Raw genomic sequence first — 25,592 nt, 5'->3', positions numbered from 1 at the left:
ATAAAATGGACCAAAACTCCCATTTTTTAAATAAACTATGTTAAATTACAGATCAGTGGTCCAAAATAAAATTTGAACTGACTTAATACATAATTCAACATTAGAGGGGGAAATAGATCTTTTTCCAACTGAGGAGAGACATAATTTTTTTTTCTTTTGTGAATAACTTATTTTCCCTTTAGTAAGTTTAGGATTTGCCTGAACCACAGCCAGTCTTAAGAATCCCTTTGTTCAGAAATATCCAATGTTACGTAGACTAAGGAGCAACTTGGGGGTTGAAAAATAGATCAGTATTTCAGTTTCTGACTTGAGGCTATTTTTAAAGAAAAGTGCTGAGAGTTCCAAGTGAAAAATTGCAAATGCTCCAGGACACTGTGCCTGGAAATAAGATTCCTGAATAGTAGAGCTTGGGGATGTTTAGGCTGCCCTTACAGCAGTGAGCCTTCCAGTACATCTTAAGTATAGTGTGTCTCGCACGTTTTGAATGGTTCTTCTCAGATTTTCCTTGGACGTAACTTTTCTGTTTTGTTTTACTTCTTTTCTGTAATTCTGATAAACCCAAGAGTGTACATATCCACAGGAAAAATTCTCTCAAACTTGCTATCATTAGTCTCCAGATCAAACCCTGGGAGGCCCCCAGGGAGGGTCCCAGCCCACTGCCAACACACACAGATGCCTGCTTATCACTCTGAGCAGACGGTCCTCCGTGGGCACTCACACAGCTCTCCAAGAGGGCAGGTGTCTGTTGAGGTTAAACTAATATTTTTAGAGCAAAAGCAAGAATTCTGAGATTTTTATTAGTTAATTGTGTTTTCTAGAAATGAAACTTTAGATCCCCTGTAGTTACCAGAAAATCCACAAAGCACTTAATATTTGTTATTGAAATTACAGATTTCAGAAAAAATTATCAAATTAACCTAAGTCTAAGGGAAATTCATATATACTGCCTTTTAAAAATATTTTGCCTGTGAAACAATTTGGGCTGTAGTCTCATTTGCTGTTAGGCGAAGACTGATTAAGGAAAATATTTCACATTTAGACTCTGGAAGAGAGAAATACGAGGTGAACTTTAAAAGACTAGACTTTCAGGACATTAAAAAAGAACTAAGTGCAGAACAGTTTATGAAAATGATTTCTGTCAAATAAGGTAGTAATAGTGCTTCATTGTTACAATTGCCATATAGCAATATCTGATTGTACAGTTCAATTATAGAAATTTGAAAATAACTCAAAAACTGCTTATCTTAAAATTCAAAGTAAAGGTGTATTTTAGCCTCAGCACAGCCTTTATTTCCTGAAGGTAAATATCAACCATGTTATTCTATATATGCTATTAGAACTATCTTCAGTATTTCAGGTTTATTTAACCATTCTCTTGTGCTCCCAGAAAGTGAATAAATCCAGGTAAAAATATGTCAATAATGGAAGATTTCACTTGTAATAAACTTCAAGTTTTCACAGTAGTCTCCCTTCTCTCTTTGAAGCTCTAGGCTCTTGGGAAAAGGAAACATTTCTGTCATCATTTTATTGTTAGACTGTGACCACACACTATTTTATCATAGCTGCTTATTTAAGTACTCAAAGCAGTTTCTACACAGCACTGAAAGTTCCTGATGAAAGAGTGGGTCAGTCCAGTGTACTCGGAAATATTTGCTTTTCAGCCCAATGTTCTGGCTTTATATAAATAAAGCTTTAGCAACCCCAGATATTGGCCTACCACAACTTTGAAGAATGTAATCGCCTTGTAGGCACGGATCAGATTCCTGCTTACATTTTTACGTTTTTCATTTAGGTATCATGAGGCTGCACAGATACATAAAATACAAGGTAGAATCAATCAAAATATGGATAAAAGAAAAAGTAAAAATCAGGTAGAGCCAGGAATGCAATTAATGATATGAATGATATCCACACTGTTATAGATGGGTCACAAGTTCCACTCGCAGCTTTCTAACTGTTCTTATTAGGAGGTGAGCCTGGTAGGTGTTTCAGCCTGCGAAGACCAAGAGATACGGAAAAATCAGTTACTGAGGAGAAGTGAAAGTGGTCTTGCTACCAAGCTCAGAGAAGAATTCCCCTTGGGAGATGCATGTGGGCAATGTGTGGAGATATAAATAGCATCATTAATTATATTCCTATAGCAGGTACAACTCACTGAGCTCAGTATTACAGTAGGTGAACCCTTTTTTATTGGAGTGACATTGGTTAATAAAATTATATAGGTTTCAGGTGTACAATTTTATAACACATCATCTGCATATTGTATTGTGTGTTCACCACTCCAAGTCAAGTCTCCTTCCATCACCATTTATCCCCCTTCACCCTCTTCAACCTCCCCCCATGTCCCTTTACCATGCCCAATCTCTTCCCGCACCCCCCACACCACCTTCCCCTGAGAATTGTCAGTCCACTCCCTTTCTATGCCCCTGATTCTATTATATTCACCAATTTATTCTGTTCTTCAGATTTTTTATTCACTTGATTTTTAGATTCACTTGTTGATAGATTTGTATTTGTTGTCACTTTGTTGTTCATAATTTTTATCTTTACCTTTTTCTTCCTCTTCTTAGAGAATACCCTTCAGTATTTCATATAATACTGGTTTGGTGGTAATGAACTCCTTTAGTTTTTTCTTGTCTGTGAAGCTCTTTATCTGACCTTCAATTTTGAATGATAGATTTGCTGGGTAGAGTAATCTTGGTTGTAGGTTCTTGCTATTCATCACTTTGAATATTTCTTGCCATTCCCTTCTGACCTGCATAGTTTCTGTTGAGAAATCAGCTGACAGTGGTATGGTTACTCCCTTGTAGGTAACTAACTGTTTTTCTCTTGCTGCCTTTAAGATTCTCTCTTTGTCTTTTGCCCTTGGCATTTTTAAAAAAATATATTTTATTGATTTTTTACAGAGAGGAAGGGAGAGGTAGAGAGAGTTAGAAACATCAATGAGAGAGAAACATCGATCAGCTGCCTCTTGCACACCCCCTATTGGGAATGTGCCTGCAACCAAGGTACATGCCCTTGGCCAGAATCGAACCTGGGACCCTTCAGTCCACAGGCCGACACTCTATCCACTGAGCCAAACCGATCAGGGCTGCCCTTGGCATTTTAATTATGATGTGTCTTCGTGTGGTCCTCTTTAGATTCCTCTTGTTTGGGGTTCTCTGCACTTCCTGGACTTGTAGGTTTATTTCTTTCACCAGGTAGGGGAAGTTTTCTGTTATTATTTATTCAAATATGTTTTCAATATCTTACTGTCTCTCTTTTTCTGGCACCCCCATAATTCAGATGTTGGTAAACTTGAAGTTGTCCCAGAGACTCCTTACACTGTCTTCATATTTTTGGATTCTTTTTGCTTTTTGCTTTTCTGGTTGGGTGTTTTTTGCTTCTTCATATTTCAAATCTTTGACTTGATTCTTGGGATCCTCTAGTCTGCTGTTGAATCTCTGTATATTAGTCTTTATTTCAGTCAGTATATGCTTAATTTCTGATTGGTCCTTTTTCATATCCTTGAGGGTCTCACTAAATTTCTCAGAGGTTTCTAGAAGATTCTTGAGTAACCTTATAACTGTGGTTTTGAACTCTATATCCAGTATTTTGCTTTCATCCATTTCTTCATTAGTGATCTGTTTCTTTGTCTCTGCATTTTGGCTGCTTCCGTGTTTGTTTTTAAGTACTGGGTAGCTGCTAAGTCTCCTTGAGTTGATAGAGTAGCCTTGTGTGGTAGGTGTCCTATAGGGCCCAGTGTCTCAGCCTCCCCAGTCACCTGAGGTGGACGCTCTTGGCGCACCCCTTTGTGGGCTGTTTGCACAGTCTTGTTGTAGTTAAACCTTGATTGCTGTAGTTAACCCTTGATTGCTGCTGGGAGGAATTGACCTCCAGGCCAATTGGCTGTGATGACCACCTGTGTCTACACTGGAAGATCTGTTGCACAGGAGACACCCTTATAGGGAAGGACTTGCTTCAGTAGGGCTTTCTGCTCACTGAGTCTGCCCCTTGAGTATGTCTCTTATGGATGTGAAGAGTTGCAATCCGGTATGGTCTCACTCTGACCACTGGGTACACTGGCTCTTGGATATCCAAGGAGGTGCAAGGTCAGCCAATGTCTGGGGCCGCCCAGCAGGAGCTACAGAGACATCTGCAGATTCCTCCTCTTCGTATGGGGTTTGGAAGTGCCCAGACGAGGCCCAGCTGTGAAGCAAGGCCGCTGCTGCTGCGGGGCCTTGGGCCTTCTTTTGGAAGCTCTGGGGCTGTCTGACCCAGCTGTAGTTTGACAGGTTTTAGGCGAAAGGACAAGCCATTCATATGCAAAAGCCGATGCACACAGCTTGGGTGGGGTTGTAAATTGGGTGGGGTGGGGTCTCTGGGAATCACCAGGGCAGAGCAAACAGCAGTGGCTGCCAGTCAGCCCTGAACTGGAGAAGTCCCTGGTTCTCCTCGTCCTGTGCCCCCGTGCAGGAACAATGATCGCTGCGAGCACCTCTAAGAGTAAGCCGCCCTCGCATTCCTGTCCCAATGCCAGACAGTCCAGTTTCTCCCCTTATGTGCCTGGGTCGCCCAGAGTCTCGCCTGGAACTAGATTTCAGAGCAAGCGGGAGCTTGTATCTTCCTCCTGGTTTAAAGAGCAGCACATCCAGGTGCCAGCACTTTCCACCCCTCTGCACCTCTTACCGGTCTCAATGAGCTTTCTTCACCTCTCTAGTTGTGGAACTTCCTCTCAGCCAACTTTCCCGTGGTTCTGGGTGGTAGTTGTCCTGCCGTTTAGTTGTGGTTTTGATGTGGTTGTGAGAGGCAGCAAGCATCGGTGATTACCTGTGCTGCCATCTTGGTTTCTCCCTTGTTTGCTTTTCTTAATCCCTTCACCTTGTCCACCCAGCCCCCCAGCGCCCTCCCCTCTGACAGCTGTCAGTCTGTGCTTTGTGAGTCTGTTTCTATTTTGTTTGTTAGTTTATTTTGTTCATTATTCCACATATAAGTGAAATCATATGGTGATACTTGTCTTAATTCAATGTACCTTTTAGAATTTCTGATGAGTAGACTGTGTGTTCTTCAGGCAATCCTCTCTGATTGTTTTTTATAAATAGTGCCAATGAGCCCAAGACTTTATTATGAAAAAGTAGCTGGAATCCAGCAAAATAAGGCCAAGATTTTTCCAAAGGGGGAGGAGGGAAATCTTTGGCTCTACTCAGGCACATAGACAAAAATGTGGGGAGCTTTCATGACCCCACAGTTCTGTTTCTTTAACAGGGCTGACATAGATGCAGTATCAAAAAATTGTAAGGGTCTTTACCTGGACTCCTCATGACAAAAAACAAACAAACAAAAAACAACTCAATAAAACATGTATTGAATGTGGACAATATTGTTTCCTGGTGTTGTCTCCAAGATGAACTATTTGACAATGCACACCCAGGCAACTAAATATTTCATTTCACCCAGATTATTACTTATAAGGCTAATAAATAATAAGATGACTTTGACTTTAGGATATTTGAGCTGTGGTCTCTTGTTTTTGGTTATTGCTTTGTTATTAGTAAGTTTGTCTTATCAGGCCATTCCTAGTTAGGGAGTAAAATAAATCAAATCAGAGTTCTTGGCTTTCTGCTATGATAGCAGAACAAGCATCTGTTTGATCCAAAAACAATATAGGATCCTCTCTCTCCTGAATAGAAAGTTGCATGTGGAGTGCCTTTTTTCCTTTTCCTCTTGTTTCCTTACAGGAAACCACTGCAGTGAACCATTCTGGTCCAGTGAACCATTCGTGCCAGGAAGTGGCTAATCCTCTTGATCAGCCACCTTTTTTAGTGAATTGGCAGGTCATTTTGCCTAAAAAGTAGGAAACAGGTTCCACCTTTTTCTCTTCGCTCAGCAGAGCATGCCCTGTGCCTCTGTTTCTTGTTTCCTTGTGGAATGTCTCGGGACAGGTGGGTGGAGTGGAGGATGGCTTGATTGGGCTTTTTAATCAGATCCGCCCTGCTGGCCAATGAGGCTGTCCAGTTCTGACTGAAAGTAGGAGGCCTACTTAAAGGTCATTGCCAGTGGACCTTCAATACAGCTGGTATCTGATCCCCATTTGTCCTGTGTCTTTTCCTAATTATCCATAGGGTGGAGGAGAGGAAGTGGGTAGTGATTGGCACCCCTTGTCAAAAGCGAATAGGGCCGCTGGGGCAGGAGTATGTGTGACCTACCGTAGAAGACTATGTGACAGCATTCCTTTCTAGCCTTTGACATCAGGTATAAAGTTGACTTGAATTTCTTTTTTCTATGGAAAGTAATAAAGATATTTCTGGGGGAGTTTTTTGTTGTTAGAAATGTCAAAGTTCTATTACACATTCTTTTGTCATTGTCTCTGAACTGTACTAGCATAACTGTAATAGACATTTTTGGTATTTTATCATGCTGATCCTACTGCTTGAAATTCTCTCCTACCTTCCCTGCTTCCATTCCCTTTTGGGGGGCCTAATTCCAACTCCAGCTAGAACATGTTTTTCCTGAGGTCAGGGAGTTCAAATTAATCATCTTTGTATTGTATAATTCATTCATCCCTTACTCATTTATCCATCAAAAAAAAAAATAACACCCCAACATCTGGTTAGCATCTCTTCTCTGGTAGGCAGCCTGCCAGGCCCATGGAGATGCATGCCACTGTCAACATGTGAGCAGAGAGACTGTATTCATGGGGCTCACAGTCTCTGGAGAATACCTCATGGCAAGAGGATTTCAACTAAGTAACTAGAGCCCTGAGCACAGGCCTAACACAGCATCAGCCAGTCCACACACGTCTGCTCAGTGGATGAATGACTCAGTAGTGATAGAAGTGGCACATGGTTAGTGTTCTCAGTTTTTCATGTGGATTATCTGGCTTCCCAGACTAACATTTAATAGTAAATAAATAATATTAAGTGAACATTTGCTGTGGGTAGGGAACCATGCTAAATGGTCTATATACACCATTTTATTCGTCACAACAACCCTGTCAAGTAAAAACACCTTTCAGTGTCCATTTTACAGATGAGGAAACCAAGGCTCAGAGTGTAAGGAACTTGCCCAATCGATGAGCAACTGTCAGAACGAGGATTTGAACAAAGTTGTTCAATTCCAAAGCTTGTAAATTCAAGCACTTTGTTGTACAGCCTTTGGGAGTTGTCCATTTGAATTCTTTTTAGTGAATCAAGGGCCAGGACGACCTTAACAAAGAAGCCATCTATCAGTAAGGAAACCAACTATTCTACTGAAAGTAGATAAAAAATATCTTTGTCAGGAGCCCAGTGAAGGTAACACTTTCCGCTTTTTGTCATTTTCCAGACAGCCAGTGATTATCCTAGAATGGTAGTATCTGCTAGGATTTTTCTGGGTGCTACATCCAGATAAGTTAAAGAAGAGATGCATGTGGATTCTCATAATGAAATTGTCAGGAATTTTTAAACATAAAGTATAATTTTATACTTTACTAAGGGACCTAATGATTCTGAACAACACATTTATAAATAGAACAAGGGGTAAGGGGTAGTGACAAGGAACTGAGGCAAATGGAGTGTGTTGCTTCCAGTTTGATTTCTAAAGGAAAACAATGAGCATGGTTATTATTTGTATGTAATTACTTTTCATTCAACCACTCAGATTTATTTCTATAATCTTATAGTTTATAACATTTACTGTCTATTTATATTACTTGAATTTACAAAGCTAGTGTTCCGCAGGAATCGGGATTTTTTCCCCCCTCAATAATAGTAATAACAGTAGCTAAAATAGAGTTTTCTATGTGCCAGGCATTGTACTAAGGCTTTTACATGCATTGTTTGGTTGAATCATCACAGCAAATCTATGAGACAATCACTATTATAAACTCCACCTTAAAAACAAGCACTCAAAAGTTGGAGAAATTGAGTAATGGCTCCAGGTTAGGGAACTAGGAGAAGTAGACTAATATTGCAAGGTCACACAACTAGTAAGTATTTGATGTTATACTGAAAATGCAGTCTGGCTGTTTCCAATGACCATGAATTCAATTCCTCTCCGAGGCAGCCTCCATGCAAGGCTGGTCTAATGGACACTAAACTGATATTATGGAAGGCTTTGTGGTCCAAAATACAGGTTTCCCAGCAGCAAAATGATTTGAGGAAGAGACTGGTACTAATTTGATAATATACTTTTAAAATATGTTTTGAAATGAGATAGCTCTCCTCATTTACTTTTAAAAGTAAATTATTAAAGAGCACAGTCATTAAGATAAAATGTAGTACCTATTTTACTAATCCTTTATTTTCTTCTAAGATGTTTCTGGTTCTCTTCACCAGGCCTAACTGGAATGTTCCCCCACCCCACCCCACCCCACCCCACCCCACCCCCTGAGCCATTATGAATTTGTTCAAGTTAGAAAAGCTCCCTGGGTGTAGCTCTAGTTCCATGCTTCCAGCTGCCTTGCTCTGTGCCAGTGTCTTTGACTCCTTCAGCAAAAGGAGCTCTGGCATGCCAAGGCTGTCTTATTCAGGAGCTTAAACAGATACTGTAGAGGAGAAGAGGACAAGAATAAGCAGCAATTAGTAACTGTGCTTCTGGGTATCTATTAATTATCACACAATAGTTAAATTTGCTTATTAATCACTTTGCTACAGGTCCATCTCCCAAATATATTCCAGAGACAGACTACTGTATAGGTACAAATGTCCTCCTTAATTAGTTTCCAAGCTCTATTAATGTTGACAGTTATATTTAGAGCAAAGCATTTTAAGTAACATTTAAATAAACGCTAACAGTGTATCATGTTCACTGTCCACTCCCTCTCATGCTAACATCACCAATGTCATTAAGAATCACTATACTTGTTCTTAGCAGAAGTATTTCTAGACTATATATTTGTTAAAGGGGGAAATGTTGGCCCTCGTTATTTTAATGAGAAAAAATGCCATTCAAGTTGTAAGAAATTATATAATACCAGTGGCCCTGTGCACGAATCCGTGCGTGAGTAGCTCGCTGCCACTTGCCTCAGCTGGCCGCCCCACCCAGCGCCGCTCGTAGCTCTCCACTGCTTGTAGCTCGCTGCCCCGCCCTCCTTTAGCTCTCTGCCACAGGTAGCTCACTGCCCCACCCTCCTGCTGTTTGGTCGTTAGGTGACAGCGTCCCAGACCAATTTGCATATTACCCTATTATAAGTATAGATTGGCACAGAAGTTGTCAGGAAAGCAAAGTCACAATGTTAAAGTGTACAGATTTGTACCTTCCTCTTCTACCCATGTAAGCCTATAGGATTTTCCTTTTTTGCTGAAAACAATTAGGAAACTGGATGAATTATACAAAATAGTGGTTTCCAGACAGTGTACAATTGGAAGTATAGGACTGTGATCCCTGATTGAAAAAAAAAAAATGAAGTGAGGTTTATAATTGTCCCAGCTTACTGTCTGGAGGCAGTTTCCAGCCACAGAAGAGGAAAAGGGAACAGACTAGAGCAGGGGTGGGCAAACTTTTTGACTCAAGGGCCACATGGGTTCTTAAACTGGACCAGAGGGCCGGAACAAAAGCATGGATGGAGTGTTTGTGTGAACTAATATAAATTCAAAGTAAAGGAGCGGAGAAGAGAGCAAGAGAACCCTCCGCTCTTTCGGCTCCGCGAGCCGGATAGAACAGCCGAACGGGCCGGATCCGGCCCGCAGGCCGTAGTTTGCCCACAGCTAGACTAGAGCCTGGTGGTCATGCTGAACTGAAAGGACAAAGACCACAATTTGGAGAGTCTAATGTAGTAACATTTTCAGGATGCAGTGCTGGAGATGATGGAGCATCAGAGAGAGAGCATTCTAGAGAGCTGAGAAATTGTTCCTTCTGTCTTTGGTTGAGAATTGATCAGTGCATGCATAAGAGAAACTGCCTAAGACTAATGAAAGAACCACGAGAAACTAGGCCAAATAATTTCCAGGACTCACACTTAGATGGGGATAGCTCATATTCCCCACAGCTAGAATGGAGAGATCTCAAAATATACAGGGCATTGCATAGAGCCTCAGAAGTGAGGTAAAATCAATACCAGAATAAATATTGTTCTGAAGGTACCTTAACAAAACCTAAAAGTAATCCTCAAAAGGATCAAACAGATCTGAAAGTTATTTAACTATGGTATGTCAAAACAGAAGTCAACACCCTTTAAAGAAACACAGTACAATCTAGCACCTAATAATGTAAAAAGTTTACAATGTCAAGAATCTAATAAAAAATTAACAGTTATGCAAAGAACCAGGCAAATATGACCCCATATTCAAGAGAAAAATCAACTCAATAAAAAGAGATGTATAAATGATAGAGATGGTGGAAGTAGTAAGCAAAAACCTGAAAATAATTATCATAAAATTTCATAACTATACTTAAGGATGTAAAGAAAAATTCAGCAAGACATTAAAGTTATGCCCTAACCAGTTTGGCTCAGTGGATAGAGCATCGGCCTGCGGACTCAAGGGTCCCAGGTTCGATTCTGGTCAAGGGCATGTACCTTGGTTGCGGGCACATCCCCAGTGGGGGGTGTGCAGGAGGCAGCTGATCGATGTTTCTCTCTCATCGATGTTTCTAACTCTCTATCCCTCTCCCTTCCTCTCTGTAAGAAATCAATAAAATATATTTTTAAAAAAAGACATTAAAGTTATATTTTAATAGACTCAAATGAAATTTCTAGAAGTTAAGAAAAAAAAGAATCTGAAATGGAAAACACACTAAATGGGATTAATAGATTAGACACTGTAGAAGAAAAGACCAGTGAACTTGAAGACATTGCAATCAAAACTTTCCAAAATGAAACACAGAGAGCTAAAAAAGACTGAAGAAAAAATATTTGAATAAATAAAGCTGAAAGTTTTTCAAAGATGATGAGTACTATAAGCCCACAGACAAAATGCTGAATCAATCCCAAGCAGAAGGAACATAAAGAAATCCTACCCACACATTATAATCAAACTAGTGGCCCAGTGCACAAAATTCATGCACTGGGGGGGGGGGGTGTCCCTCAGCCCGGCCTGCACCCTCTTCAATCTGGGACCTCTCAAAGGATGGCCTACTGCCAGTTGACAGGGATCGGGCCTAAACCGGCAGTCAGACATCCCTCTCATAATCTGGGTCTGCTGGCTCCTAACTGCTCACCTGCCTGCCTGCCTGATTGCCCCTAACCACTTTGCCTGCTGGCCTGCTCACCCCCAACTTCCCCCACTACCGGCCTGCTCACCCTCAAATGCCCCCCTGCCAGCCTGATCACCCCCAACTGCCCCCCCCTGCTGGCCTGCTTGCCCCCACCTTCTCTCCCCCCTGACCTGCTTGCCCCCAACTGCCCCCCTGCTGGCCTGCTCACTCCAAACTGCCCCCCTGCTGTCCTGATCACCTCCAACTGACCCCCACAGATAGCCTGCTCGCCCCCAGCTGGCCCCCCTGCTGGTCTGCTTACCCCCAACAGCCCCACCCCCCACCAGCCTGATCACCCACAACTGCCCTCCCCCTCTTGGCCTCTAACCGCCTCTACCTTGGCCCCACTGCCATGGCTTTGTCCAGAAGAATGTCTGGAAGGTCTCCAGGAAGGTCTCCCAGTCTAATTAGCATATTACCCTTCTATTAGTATATAGAGACCTGGTGCACGGGTGGCGCCTGGCTTGTTTGCCCTGAAGGGTGTCCTGGATCAGGGTGAGGGTCCTGCTGGGGTGCCTGGCCAGCCTGGATGAGGGGCTGATGGCTGTTTGCAAGCTGGCCACGCCCCCCAGCGGGGACCCTCACCCCATGGGGGCCTGGACAGCCTGGATGAGGGGCTGATGGCTATTTTCAGGCTGGCCACGCCCCCTGGTGACCCAAGCTCTCAGCCCCTCCTTTTTTTATTTTTATTTTTTTATTCAATGCCTCCTTGAGCAGAGGCCAGGGCCCACTGGAAGCAGGTATCTGGGATTTATTTATCTTCTATAATTGAAACTTTGTAGCCTTGAGCAGAGGCCAGGGCCGGCCAGGGCGGGTGGGAAGCTTGGCTTCTTCCATTGCCAGGGGCAACCCAAGCCTCCTGCTCACTCCAGCTCTGTGGCCGCTGCCATCTTAGTTGGGTTAATTTGCATACTCACTCTTGATTGGCTGGTGGGTGTAGCGGAGTGATGGTTAATTTGCATGTTTCTCTTTTATAGTGTAGATTGCTAAAAACCATTGGTTAAGAGACAATCTTAAAAGCAGTCAAAGGAAAAAATGCATCACATGTAAAGCAAGAAAGATAAAAATGACAGAATTCTCATTATAAACAATGCAGGCCACAAGATAATGTATTAAAAATCTTTAAAATATTAAAAAAGAAAAATGTCAACCTAGAATTCTATATTTTCTATATCCAGAGAAAATATCTCTCAGGTCCACAATTCCTTCTCTGAAACCCCTGAAGCCAGAATATGGATGAGATAAATAAGCCTATAAATATCTTCACATTAGTGGAGGTCAGATTTTTAATTTAACTGAGTTTAAATTTTAAATGATTAAGAAATTACTGGATTTGCCTTCATTTACCTGGATTGTTTTCTGTCTCTAGAAAATACGTACAGTTTTAAGAAAATAAAGTTACACTTTTATATAATAGAATTGTGGGCTTTAAAATTATCTACTACATATATGTAGTACTTAATGTCATGGGGCTTGGTTTGTCACCTTTGAAATAGGGAAAATTTTACCAACTTCACACAATTGTATGAGATTAAAGAAGTAATTTGTGGAAGAAAACACTTTATACATTTACAGTAAAGTTTAAAATGTTATGTAAGCTTCAGCTTTTAAACCAATTAGATTTCTGTTGTTTTAGAAAATTACTAAACTTTATTATTACTAAAATTACTAAATTTTGTTACAAATTTTTTTTATTTTAAATTTTTTTTTATTTTTCAAAGTTTATTATTACACTGGCTACAGTGTGTATAATGAATTGGAGAAGAGAAGGCCTTAGGAGAAAACCAGTTTCTAATAGGCTTTTTAATTGTTCACGCAGTGTGGAATGAGGCCATATTTAGGAAATTGTAGTGCACATGGGTTTAAGAGCCCTTCCAGTGGTAGAAATGTGGAGTAGGGTGAGGAATTCAAGAGGTGTCAACGATGACTCTAGGTTCCAAGCTTGGTGACTAAGAGAACAGTGATGACATTAACTGAGTTGGGAATGAAGGATGTCAGCAGGTTTATGGGAAAAATGAGTTCAGAAAGATGAGCACATTGAATACAGGGTACAAAGAAGAAAGTCAACAGAAGTTTAATAGTTCTGAGTGAGGGTGTCATGTAGCTCTGGAGGCAGATGCTTGCAAAAGTTACTTAAGCTCTCAGTGCCTCAGTTTCCTTTTCTTAGAATGGTGGTAAAAATAGCATGTACTTCATGGGTTTTTAAGAAGTTTGAATATAAAGTCATCCAGGTGGAGCAAGTGCATAGAAGGGCCCCATCTGTGCATGCGGTGATTTGGCTGTTGTTATTGGTGGGAGAGCAGGTCGAAGGACATAATGGGAAGAGCACTGAACTATAATAGCTGGTGACTTTGAACCAGATATTCAGCTGGACCTCAGTTTGTTCATCTGTGAAAACAAGGGATTGGATAATTCTCTATGAGGCCATTTATAACTCTTACACCATGGTGTGATAGTGTTGAGGCTAAAAGAAAACCTTGATACCGATAAGCCATAATGGAAATGATTCCATCATAGATAATGGAACAATCAATGATATTCAACACATTTTAGTACCTTTGTGTCCAGCCTAAGAAACATTTTTTGCATTTAAAGCACAGTAAAAAAAACTTAGACGTGGTAAAGCTAAAAAAGATTTTTAAAATTCATATCTGGAGTTTTTTTAAATTTTATAATTTCAACTGTGCCTCATTCTAATGGCTCTTTCTGCTTACCTGCCACTATAAATTTTCTTCAGGGTTCAGATAAATGCAGGGTTCTGTTATGCTTGGCTTATTGATGTCACAAAACATCTGTCTGGATGTTTACTTCATTTGCAAGAATAGGGTATTTCATTTGCCAGAATTTTCACTTGTTAAAAAGAATCCCAGGTTCTAAAGACAGGGTACTAATTTACTATTTTTTATAAGCTTTTGAGAGTAGAGTGCAACCCTCTTCCAATTAAATTTCTAGAAATTTTTGTTGATAGGACCATGCTAAGCACATAAACAATGCTTATTTGCACTTGGTATTTTTGGGGAAAAGCTTATGAGGAGACAGCCTTTAAGGAGAAGAGAAGATATAAAAGGACTCCTTCTTAACAGCACACCTGCTCCATCACTTTGCCTTTAATAAGAGGGATTTCATTCATTCTCATTAACTTCTTGTATCTGTTACTAGAGGCCCAGTGCACGAATTCTCGTGCATGTGTGGGGTCCAGCTGGCCTGCCTCGATCGGAGCTGAGGAGCCAGCTAGGGGGAGGGGCCATGGGCAGTTGGTGGATCGGCCCCACCCCCAATCAGGGTGGGGGGTCCGATCGGGGGCAGGGCCAGCCAGGGGGCAGGGCCATGGGCAGTTGGCTGGCTGGCCCTGCCCCATGGTTGAACTTCCGGTTGAACTCCCAGTCAAACTCCCTGTCAAGGGGACAATTTGCATATTAGTCTTTTATTATATAGGACTAGAGGCCTGGTGCATGAAATTCATGCACAGCAGGGGGTGGGGGTGTCCCTCAGCCCAGCTTGCACCCTCTCCAATCTGAGACCCCTCGAGGGATGTCCGACGGCCCGTTTAGGCCCGATCCCACTGGGGATCGAGCCTAAACGGGCCGTCGGACATCCCTCTCACAATCTAGGACTGCTGGCTCCCAACCACTCACCTGCCTGCCTGCCTGATTGCCCCTAACTGCTTCTGCCTGCCAGCCTGATCACCTTCTAACCACTCCCCTGCCAACCTGATTGATACCTAACTACTCCCCTGCCGGCCCAATTGCCCCTAACTGCCCTCTCCTGCCAGCCTGGTCACCCCTAACTGCCCTCCCCTGCAGGCCTGGTCGCTCCCAACTGCCCTCCCCTGCTGGCCCAGTAACCCCTAACTGCCCTCCCTTGCTAGCCTTGTCACCCCTAACTGTCCTCCCCTACAAGCCTGGTCCCCCCCAACTGCCCTCCCCTGCAGGCCTGGTCACCCCCAACTGCACTCCCTGCAGGCCTTGCCCCCCCAACTACCCTCCCCTGTAGGCCTGGCTCCCCCTAACTGCCCTCCCCTGCAGGCCTGGTCCCCCCCAACTGCCCTCCCTGCAGGTCTGGTCCCTCCCAACTGCCCTCCTCTGCCAGCTCGGTCACCCCTAACTCCCCTCCCCTGCAGACCTGATTGCCCACAACTGCCCTCCCCTGCTGGCCTGGTCTTTCCCAACTGCCCTCCTCTGCTGGTCCGGTCACCCTTAACTGCCCTTCCCTGGTGGCCTGATTGCCCACAACTGCCCTCCCCTGCAGGCCATCTTGTGGTGGCCATCTTGTGTCTTCATGGGGGTAGCCATCTTGTGTGTTGGAATGACAGTCAATTTGCATATTACTCTTTTATTAGATAGGATGGTTATCAACATTCGAATATTAAAATCACCCACACACATGTAATAAACAAAATTATTTTTCACTTATGTCCTTTATAAATTATAATATGCAGAATATGGTTGAAATAAGCAGATGAAATCTAGTAGGTCATCTATAAAAATCTGATCACTTTATTACCTCATATTCATGCTGACAATGTCTTTCACATGACATGTTTTGTATTCACTTTAGGTACATTTTCAAAATGTTCAGCTATCAGAAATTAGAAGCCAAATAGAAAAACTTGGTCACAGTTTATACTATATATTTTCCAATTTTTCATGTAGGCAGCCTTCAAATATTTGTGAGGAAGAAAACAGGTTATCAGTGTACTTGAGAAGCCATCTTCAATGCTCAGATTACTCAAAAGGCTTACCAAATGTGTGTATAATGTGTGCATAAATGAGAGAGAGTGAGAGAGAGAAAGAGAGACATGTTTTACTTCTCATGAAAGAAAATCTGGCAGATGTGGCTAGCTTTGATTTTTAAAAATGTTTATCAATTGAAAACCGCTTGGACCATTAACTCTGCATTGTGTGGAAAACTCTAAAAATGTCACCGAGGAGGGTCTCCTCACTCTTGTCTTCCAATGCCAAGCCACTTCCATTCTGAGGTCTGTGGTTTTGTGCAGTGGCAGAAGTTTCCTTATTTGATGCCATGAAAGGTGAAATCCCAGCCAATATGAAAACTGGATATGAAATCTGGTCATTTGTACTTCAGTCTAAGAAGACCACTTAAATTTATATGTATACTAGGGGCCCAGTGCACGAATTCGTGCACCTTGAAAGGAACTGTGGGCCGCGAGGCTGTGGTAGGCACAGGGGCAGGTCTCGGCCCATCCTCCATGCTCCCACCCCGCCCCTCCTGCTGCAGCCCCTGGTCACCTGTCTGCGGGCAGCCCCACTCCCGCTGCCATCACTCCCATGCGCTGATGGCGCTGGCCCCACTTGCACCCACTGAAGGCACAAAGCAATTGGGGCCGGCACCAGCAGCAGGTGTGAGCGGGGCCGGTGCCATCAGCAGGTGCAAGTGGCAGCTGCTGCCCCAATTGCCTCTCAGGATCAGGGGGAGGTAGAGAAGCCCTCAAGGGTGATCAGGGCCAGCAGCCGCTGCTCACACCTGCTGATAGCGCCAAGTGATCAGGACTGGCGCCAGGCACTGGCGGTGGGAGCAAGCGGGGCTGGTACTGGCAGCGGGTGCGAGAGGCGGCTGCCAACCCCGATTTCCCCTCAGGGGCAGGGGGAGGTGGAGAAGCCCTACGGGGTGATTGAGACTGGCAGCCACCACTCACACCCGCTGACGGCACTGAGCAATTGGGGCCGGCACTAGGCAACAACAGTGGCTTGAGCAGCGGCTCTGGTGCCGGTAGCGGGTGCAAGCACTGGGCGGGACAGTGGCGTGGGAGCAAAGAGTCTTTAGTAACCACCAGAGGCTCGCCCCGATGACAGCGACCAGCGCCCTGCCTTGGTCTGGCATCCCCACTTACCTGCTCCACCATCCCGCCACGGCCAATGCCTGCCATGTTCCGTGCATGCCCCCTGGTGGCCAGCGCATGTCAGAGGGACCAGTTGTTCAGTTGTTTGGTTGTTCCAGTCATTCCACCGTTCGGTCTATTTGCATATTAGCCTTTCATTATATAGGATAATTAATAATATATTAATTTACTCTCCAACTTTTTAAGTGGAAACAAGTATTTATTAGTAGTCTTAACCTTGTGTTTTGTCTCAAAAGCATTTCTACTGAGCCAGGAATCTTGTTATACTTTAAGTAAGTGGATTTAGTTCTAGCCCTGCTTCTGCCCCCAGGCCTGGGGAGAGTTACTTACACCTGGTGGGACTTGGTTTCCTGCTCTGTATGACTACTGAGGTCTCTTCTGATTTTAATGTTCCATGATTCTGTGAGTTATATATCCTGTGTTAGTTTCTTTTCATTTAGTTCTCCAGTCCAGAAACTTACCACACATATATCTTCATCTACCTTTGACATCTATTAGGTGATCAATAAATATTTGTTAAAGTAATGGTGTGTTTTGGTATTTCTGATGGGTTGTGAAATTACTGTAATTTCCCAGCATTTTATATTGGGCTATTACTCATTTTTATTTTTGTTGAATCATATTATTGTTGCTTTAACATTTACTTTCTCTCTGCTATGGCTTTGTGCATGATTTAGAGTTGGTTTTTATGTGTTCTCACTAAGGTGTTTCAGAAAGGAAAAATTCTTTCACTATACCTAATCTTGGTCACTCTGAAAAGATAGACACAAATATTTTTACAATCATAAAATAATCCAGAAAATGAATTTTACTTTTATTCAGCTTGACTTTGCTGGTGGAAAAAAGAAACGTTCTGAGTGCATTGTCAGGTTATTCCAGATCAGTTGCTCTATGGAAAGAAATGTTACCCCAACTCTACCCGTTGGAAAACTGTCCGGATAGAGACAGATATTTGGTACTCTGAGCTTGTGGAGACCTATCCTTTCTTCTAAGGCTCTTTGATGGTTGTGCCAAATAGAAAAATTTATAGGAAAATTATTGTTTTCTGTTTGATGAAAGAATTTTAAAAGTAAAACATTTGTTATCTTAACATTAATGCATAATTTCCATCATTCATTTTCAATTAATCTTTTAATGCCAGATATACTAACTAAATTAATTATCAGGTAAACAGTGTATGTAGTATATTATTTCTCTTTAAAAAATGCCTAATCCTATAGGATATATATTCATTTTTATATTTTTTCAGTATTTAACATTTTAATATAGTAGTGTCTTAATACACAATTTACAATGAAGAGTTAGTTATGCTAGGAAAAATCAAGCTTTAAAGCACTTAATTCATTGTATATTATTATTTGTTCTGAGAGACTAACTCAAGATTTATAACATTCAATTTTGAATCCTAGAATAAATGAAGGGCAAGGAAGCCAAAACTTCCCTGTGTTGAGGAAAAAACCTTGCTTCCTACCTTCCTATGAATGGCAGGATTGTTCCCCACCATTAGTATAGGGGAACCAGGACTTTGCAATTCCATACTTAGGCTTGTTTTTATTTTTAAGGAATGTCGGAAAATTGTGGAAATTAATGTTTTTACTTTTTCCCCCTGAACATCTCATGGATTCTGACCTTTTTCTTGAAACTGGTTTAGTATGTGTTTCCTTTAAAATTGGTCATTGACCCAAAAATAAGTTTGATTTTCTTTTTCCATGATCTTCTCTAAAGAATCCTGTTAATAGCATACTAAATTGAATTACAAACTTTCTGAATAAGTGCTTTGAATTCTGGGCAACCTTGGAATAAAAGGCACAGCAAGAGTACACTGCACAGAATGCAATTGGGCAAGTTGGTATAAGGGAAAGGAATGCAACTGTATGGCTGATGTGATCAACATCTTCTAGTAGGTTATTAGCAATTTAATGGGATATGGTTATTCAGGCACAATAACAGCTTCAGTTGAAATGTCTGTGCTGCTCTTTTTCCCATACACTTTGGAATGAGTCGAATGTGACAGTTGTGCTTTCAACAAGCTTCATGCATTTTAAATCCTTTTTAGTCATAAAATGGGGTACATGGCATGTAGTCAGTGTGGACAAGGAGTTGGCAACTTCTCTGGGTGTAATGGGATATCAGGTGTTTTCAAAATAATGAGGACCTGGATTCACCAGGTGCATTCTGGGTCTGCTCTGCATGTCCACAAGAACAGAGGGCCTTTCTCTGTCCAACATTGAATAATTAATCACTTTGCAGTTGCAAGGGTACTTTCTCAGCATTTGGTTCAAGACTTAAACTTCATCACAGAAGAAATCTTTATTGATGTCTCAGAAAAAAATATTTTTGATAGCTAAAGATTTCTATTTTTTCCTCTTATCTGATTCATGTATATTCAGAGAAGAAAGGCTCTATGGATTAAGACATAGATTTGTACCCTCAAATTTTAACACATATCCTAGTTGATCCTAAAATATTTCTTCAAATATTTAAATGTTTTAGAAAGTTGTTTCCAAATTCTCTTACCACAATAAAAAGCCGAGTCTTCAACGGTTAATAAGCCTTGAAGGATTCTGAAATTCAGTACCAGGAGCTTTACTTATTGTGTTTGGATGTACCTAAAATCAAAATACTGTTTTGGAAGATAACTTTCAGGAAGTTTACTTTAAAGCAATCTCAATTTAAAGTGGAAATTCATTTTTACATTGCCTTACAATAATGCCCCATGTTTAATTAAGTGGAATGTGTGGAGTTTATAATTTTATATTAGTATAAGCAAAAAATTTTTTCATAAACATACTTAATAGAAAATTCTGGAAGTTTATGTGACATTTTTAATAGTGGTATCTATTCATCGTGTTGGGATTACAAAGATTTCTAATGGTTTTATTTTACTAATATGTACTTTCTAATTTTTCTACATTCAATCTGTGGTATAGGAGGTCAGGAGACAGCATGCTTTAAAGAGAGTTGGTATATATTTCTTGCAGTTGGAAACACTGTGGGCAGGAGTCTAGGAGACCTTGAAGGTAAGAAACTGAGTGACTATTTAGATAGGAAACCAAAGAGCACTACTGCATTGGACATAGCTGCACTGCCAGGGTCTGTGGAAGTGTTTGCATGGAAATAGGCCACGCAGGAGCAAAAGCTGGGCTGGGTCTGTTTCAAGTGCAGTACATGGAGGTCGCCTTGGAAAGCAAGGGGACTCCAAGAGTGAGAACCTGGATGGAGTCACACAGATGAGCCAGGGACGGATAGCCCAAGCAAAAAAGACTTCTGCATACAGTGACAAGTGATCCACTCTTCCTTACCCAGGGTCACATTACTACGTGGACATCTCTAATAATAAAAGTGTAATATGCTAATTAGACCAGACGTCCTTCCAGAGGAAGCCGGGGCTGCGAGGGAAGCCCGGGTTCCAGGTGCCAGAGGGAAGCCAGCGCCGGCAGCTGGGGGAAGGAAGGCCTACTCTTGCATAAATTTCGTGCATCAGGCTTCTAGTTTAGAATAATAGAAAGCATGCATTGACAAGCCATGTCCTCTGTACAGGGATCTGCCTTGGGAGCCAGAATGGGCAGTAGTTGTGGGTAGTAGATGAAATTTTATATGTTCAGCTATTTCTCAACTTCTTCCTCCAGTAACAACAACCATTATCTACCAACAAACCACAGCTCTGTTCGTTTTTGCATGCTTCCTTTTAGTTTTTATAAACAGCCATACTTTTAAAAGTTGTTGTAATTTAGTTTTTCATATAGTTTTACTGCTAAGTTTATTCACATTCTTCTTGTTCTTAGAAATATCTCTTAGTTTCTCCCCGATATGTATAACAATACTCTTCAGTTCATTGCACAAATACTAAATAGCATCATCACTAGGGAGGCAATATGTTAAATTGTGCTCTGAAGACCTGAAAGAGTTAATCTACTTTTCAAAGTTCGCAAGTTACCATCTGGGAGAAACTGAAGTAACAAGAAAATCTGGGTAACTATATAATGTCAATAATAAATACTTTGGGAGTGTATTTGTATAATACTAAAATGCTTTTAGTTTTGACAGCATAAACATTACTGTGTTCAGTAGGGATTTATTTCAAGATTTGAGTGTCAATTTTATGATATTAAGTTTAGTTCAGATACATCCAAAAACTTTCAAGCTATACTCTCTATTAAACAAAGTGGGGTTTTGTATTGTTGTTTTTTTTGTTTGTTTGTTCTTTGTTTTTTGGTGTGTTGTTTTTTTTGCCAACAGACTGTGTGCTTTGTTGGACTGTAAGCTTTGTACATTTTATAATAAGCACATTCCTGTTGTGAAATGGGATGCATCTGATCCACAATAAATCTGGTTGAGAGACGATGGATCCTAGCCAGCTCAGCTCCGGTTCAAGGGAAAAAACAATCAATAGGAGCAATGACATTTATGAGAATCTGCTTTCATCATGCTCTGCCTCATCAGAAGAGAACCTAGATGCCATTAAGGTGGTTTTACTTGGAGAATTACTCAGAACCAAATATGAAGTCCCTTCTGTGTTATATCCCCAGTAGCTATTGCTCAAATGAATGTTTTGTTTAAAATTAGTTAACACTTTGTGATAACTAATAAACTTTTCTTTTTTAAAAGGAGGGAAAACCATAAGGGCAAAAAGGTTACCGTATTTTTCTAAAGTAAGTTGGTAAAGGCCAAACTCATTAGTTAGACGATAATTCGTTTTCCTTGGTAAAACATTGACTGGAATGTTTCTATTAGGAAAATGTGATCGAACTGTTCCAGTCTCAGTACAGCTGCGCATGCTCAGAGGCAGCAGCAGACAAGAGACATTACGGACTGTTTTTGTTACTGCCGTGTTAGAATATGGACAACTGTCAAAACCAAGGGCGATTTTCTTGAAAATAACCACTTTGTACAACTATGGCCAAAAATAAGCCTTTACCTTATAGCCATAGATATACCAGTATTCAGCTGGTGGTTTTTTCATTAACTTTTAAAAAATAAGCTCCAAGAGAAGCAAATGTTTGAACATATGACAAAGGGTGAATATTTACAAAACCATGTGCCATGCTGTAGCCTGGCATCAGAAGGCAACTTCTTAGAATGAATTACTACGTATGCTAACCCTGACTGGAGCCTGTCACAACCATGAAGGCTTTAATCGGCACACACACACAAACCCAGGACTAGGAAGGAAAAAATAAAAGCCAGCATTCCCAAAAAACAATCCCAGCATTCTAAAAACCATCCTGAATATTGTGTTGAAACACTAGACAATGTGGTACAATCCAAAAAGCACCAACTTGCACCAGTTAGGAAGAAAGCATGTTTCAATTGGTTAAAAAAAAAATAGCAAGTATAATATTTTTTAAAGAAATAGAGCCTTACTCATGTTTAGCACGTACAGCAGTCTTTGAGGATATACTAATGAAGGGTGTCTGAGCCAAGAGCTTTAGGGGACCTACTTGAATAAGGAAATGAGAATGTGTTTTAATGAGCACAGCAAGTATTCATTCAGTCCTATGGTGCTGTGGCGCGAATGTATTTTTTGACTGATTTAAAACGTGTTTGATGGTTGTTCTTTCTGTAGCCTTGCTTACTATATATAATTGCTTAATGAACTTCACCTTGTCTCCTGGGCAAGTGATCATAATTTCAAAACTTGATGGTTTCTGAAAGAATAAAATCTTATACTACTGTTGTTTTATAGCTTCCACAAAACTGAATTTAAAAAGACAATGTACAGCCCTGGCTGGTTTGGCTCAGTGGATAGAACGTCGGCCTGCAGACTGAAGGGTCCCAGGTTCGATTCCGGTCAAAGGCATGTACCTGGGTTGCGGGCACATCCCCAGTGGGGGGCGTGCAGGAGACAGCTGATTGATGTCTCTCTCTCATCGATGTTTCTGACTTTCTATCCCTCTCTCTTCCTCTCTGTAAAAAATCAATAAAATATATATATTTTTTTAAAAAGACAATGTACAGGCAATTGGCAAGGAATCTCACTTGAACCCATCACATACCTATTAAATCTGGAAAGTTTATTACAGTTCATTTATGTGTTTCCAGGCCTTTATCTATGCAATTATAATGAATGTGGATTAAGCAGTTCTTTCTTGCCAAAGGGAGATGTTTCCATCCATTGCTACAGACAGCCACCATACCTTGTAATAGCAGTGAACCAAAAATGTATCCTGGAGTCTCTTTCTTGGAATACTGTTAAGAGGAATTGTCGAGGCCAGATTTTTCACATCACTTCCTGAAGTTTGAAATAGTTCTAATGTCCCCAAGTTTTTTATGTACTATTTTCTTGTCATTCACTCCAAAATCTTTTTTTTTTTTAATCCTCACCTGAGGAATTTTTTTCTTTAATATTTATTGTTGAAAGTATTACATAGTTCCTTCTTTTTCCCCCATTAACCTCTTCCCATCCTCCCCCCAGGCCCTCACCACCCCATTGTCTGTGTCCATGGGTTATGCATATATGCATACAAGTTCATTGGTTGATTTCTTCCTGGATCTTGTAAAATTGGTTTTTAGAGAGAGAGGGAGAGAATGAGGGAGAAGAGAGAAACAATCGATGTGAAAGAGATACATGGATCAGTTGCCTCCTGTATGCGCCTGACCAGGGATCAAACGCGCAACCTTTTTGGTATGGGACAACTCTCCAACCAACTGAGCCACCCAGCAAGGACTGATTCCCAAATCTTATTTCCAGTTCTGACTACTCTCCAGAAGTCTAGATTAATATATTCAAATGTGTTAACCTCTCTGTTTGAATATCTACAAGGCATTTTAATCTCAAAATGGCCAAAACAGAACTCTTGAATTTTCTCCCCAGACTTGCTTCTTTCCCCTGCCTTATCTATATCAGAGATTGGTCCATCATCCACCCAATTGCTCATGACAAACATTTGAGTCATTCTTGATTCCTTTCTTTCCTTCTTCCCCACATCTACGCCATCACCAAGTGCTGTCAACTCTCCTTCAAAACACATCCCAGACTGATGCACCATTCTTTGTTTCTGTTATTGCCACTCTTGTCCAAGCCACCATTATCTTTCATTTGGACTACCGCAACTGCCTCTTAACTAATTTCCCTGCTTCCATTCTTGCCTTCTAGTCCATTTTCACAATGTAGCTATCCAGAATTGTCTTTGTAAGTTAGATGTGCCACTCACCTCCTTCAAACTTACAGAGGCTTTGACATTTAAAATTCCCACCCTTTATGCTCGTTTACAAAATTCTGTATGATTTGTCCTCTTTCTGAATCCATATCCCCACATACACAGGGATCTTCTCTCTTCACTGATGTATTCCCATGGCCTAGATTCAAAGTGCCAAATATATTAAACATGCTGGATAGATGTTTGTCAATTGACTAGGTAAATGAATGAAATTATTGGAGAAGGTAAAGAGAAGAGTGGCAGTTAGTGATTATTATAATGAATAGACCTGGGGTCGTTTTCTCACTTGGAGCTCTTTAGAAATGAAGATGAGTCTGCTCACCCTTGAAATGCTGTAAGACTTCTCTAGAAGCGTTCACCCCACCTTGTTACTATGCTTTGACTAAACAGGTTGCATAGTTTGTCTTACACACAAGTTTGCTATCACATTTCTAGAAGTTATGTCTAACTTGCAAAGTTGTTCAGCTGCTCATTCAATACACACAGAGATCTACTGAGGCCAGCATTTTAGTTAGATACCTTTGGGGCACATGGGAACACACAGGAGGTATATCTAACCCATGCAAGGCCCACAGTTGGGTGGGGCCAGGGTATGTTGGAAGGCTTCTAGGGCAGCCTAATGCCTACAATGTATTAATTGTGTACTGAACATACAAAATACTTCTCATACTTTAAGGCTGTTTGCCTTTAAAAAATGCAGCATGCAACTTCTCTGATTTCACAGAAAATTATGGGCACCTCAAGCTATCTGGTGCTTATTTTGGACGACGTGCACAGCAAATTTTTATGGTTTTCAACTTTCGGGAAAATTAGTTTAAAATTTGTCAGTTCCTTAGTTCTCAACATACTAAATTTTGCAGGCCTTTTGGCAGCTGACACTTATTTTCACTTGGCATTTGGTGATATATTTTTATTTGATCCCTGTAGACGGAATGTCAGTTGCTCTTAGTCACTCAATACATGTGTTGTATCATTATCACCAACAAGGAAATGGACCGTTTGAATTAGTACATTAGATGTCAAGAGTGGCAAGACCAGCCCAGCTCCTGCCTAATTTTCTATTTAAAAAGCTGAATGTTGCGTCCAGCCTTCTTCCAGGAAACTGTCTTGCTGCCACATCTTTGTGGAGGGGCCTTGGAACATCTAGAACTTTGTTGTTGTGTCCACTCCAGATAATGAGAGGGATCTCTCCCAGATTTCTTCAGAGCTGTTTTTCTTTCGCCTTTGTACTCTGGGCCCACTGGTTTTCCTCCTGCATTTCTGTCTAACCTTCCCGATCACATGTCCTCCACATCTGAGCACTGGTTCAGAGAGGAGTGTTGCAACGTTAACGTCCAACTCTAACAAGTGGAGCTATATTCTTTGTGCTTCCTCTACAGAATTAAGGAATATAACACTTCTCGGGGCACTTTTGGCTTTAC

General features: G+C 41.2%; 1 protein-coding gene across 6 annotated transcripts in view; it reads left to right on the top strand.

Moving 5' to 3' along the window:
* Window positions 1-25,592, top strand: part of DDAH1 (dimethylarginine dimethylaminohydrolase 1) — a 183,171-nt gene that overhangs the window by 71,382 nt on the left and 86,197 nt on the right. The window lies entirely within an intron of this gene.

This window comes from Plecotus auritus (assembly GCF_963455305.1).
Source record: "Plecotus auritus genome assembly, chromosome: 2".
Classification (NCBI taxonomy): Eukaryota; Metazoa; Chordata; class Mammalia; order Chiroptera; family Vespertilionidae; genus Plecotus; species Plecotus auritus.
The sequence above is the reverse complement of the archived record's forward strand: the minus strand, read 5'-3'. Positions and strand labels throughout refer to the sequence as shown.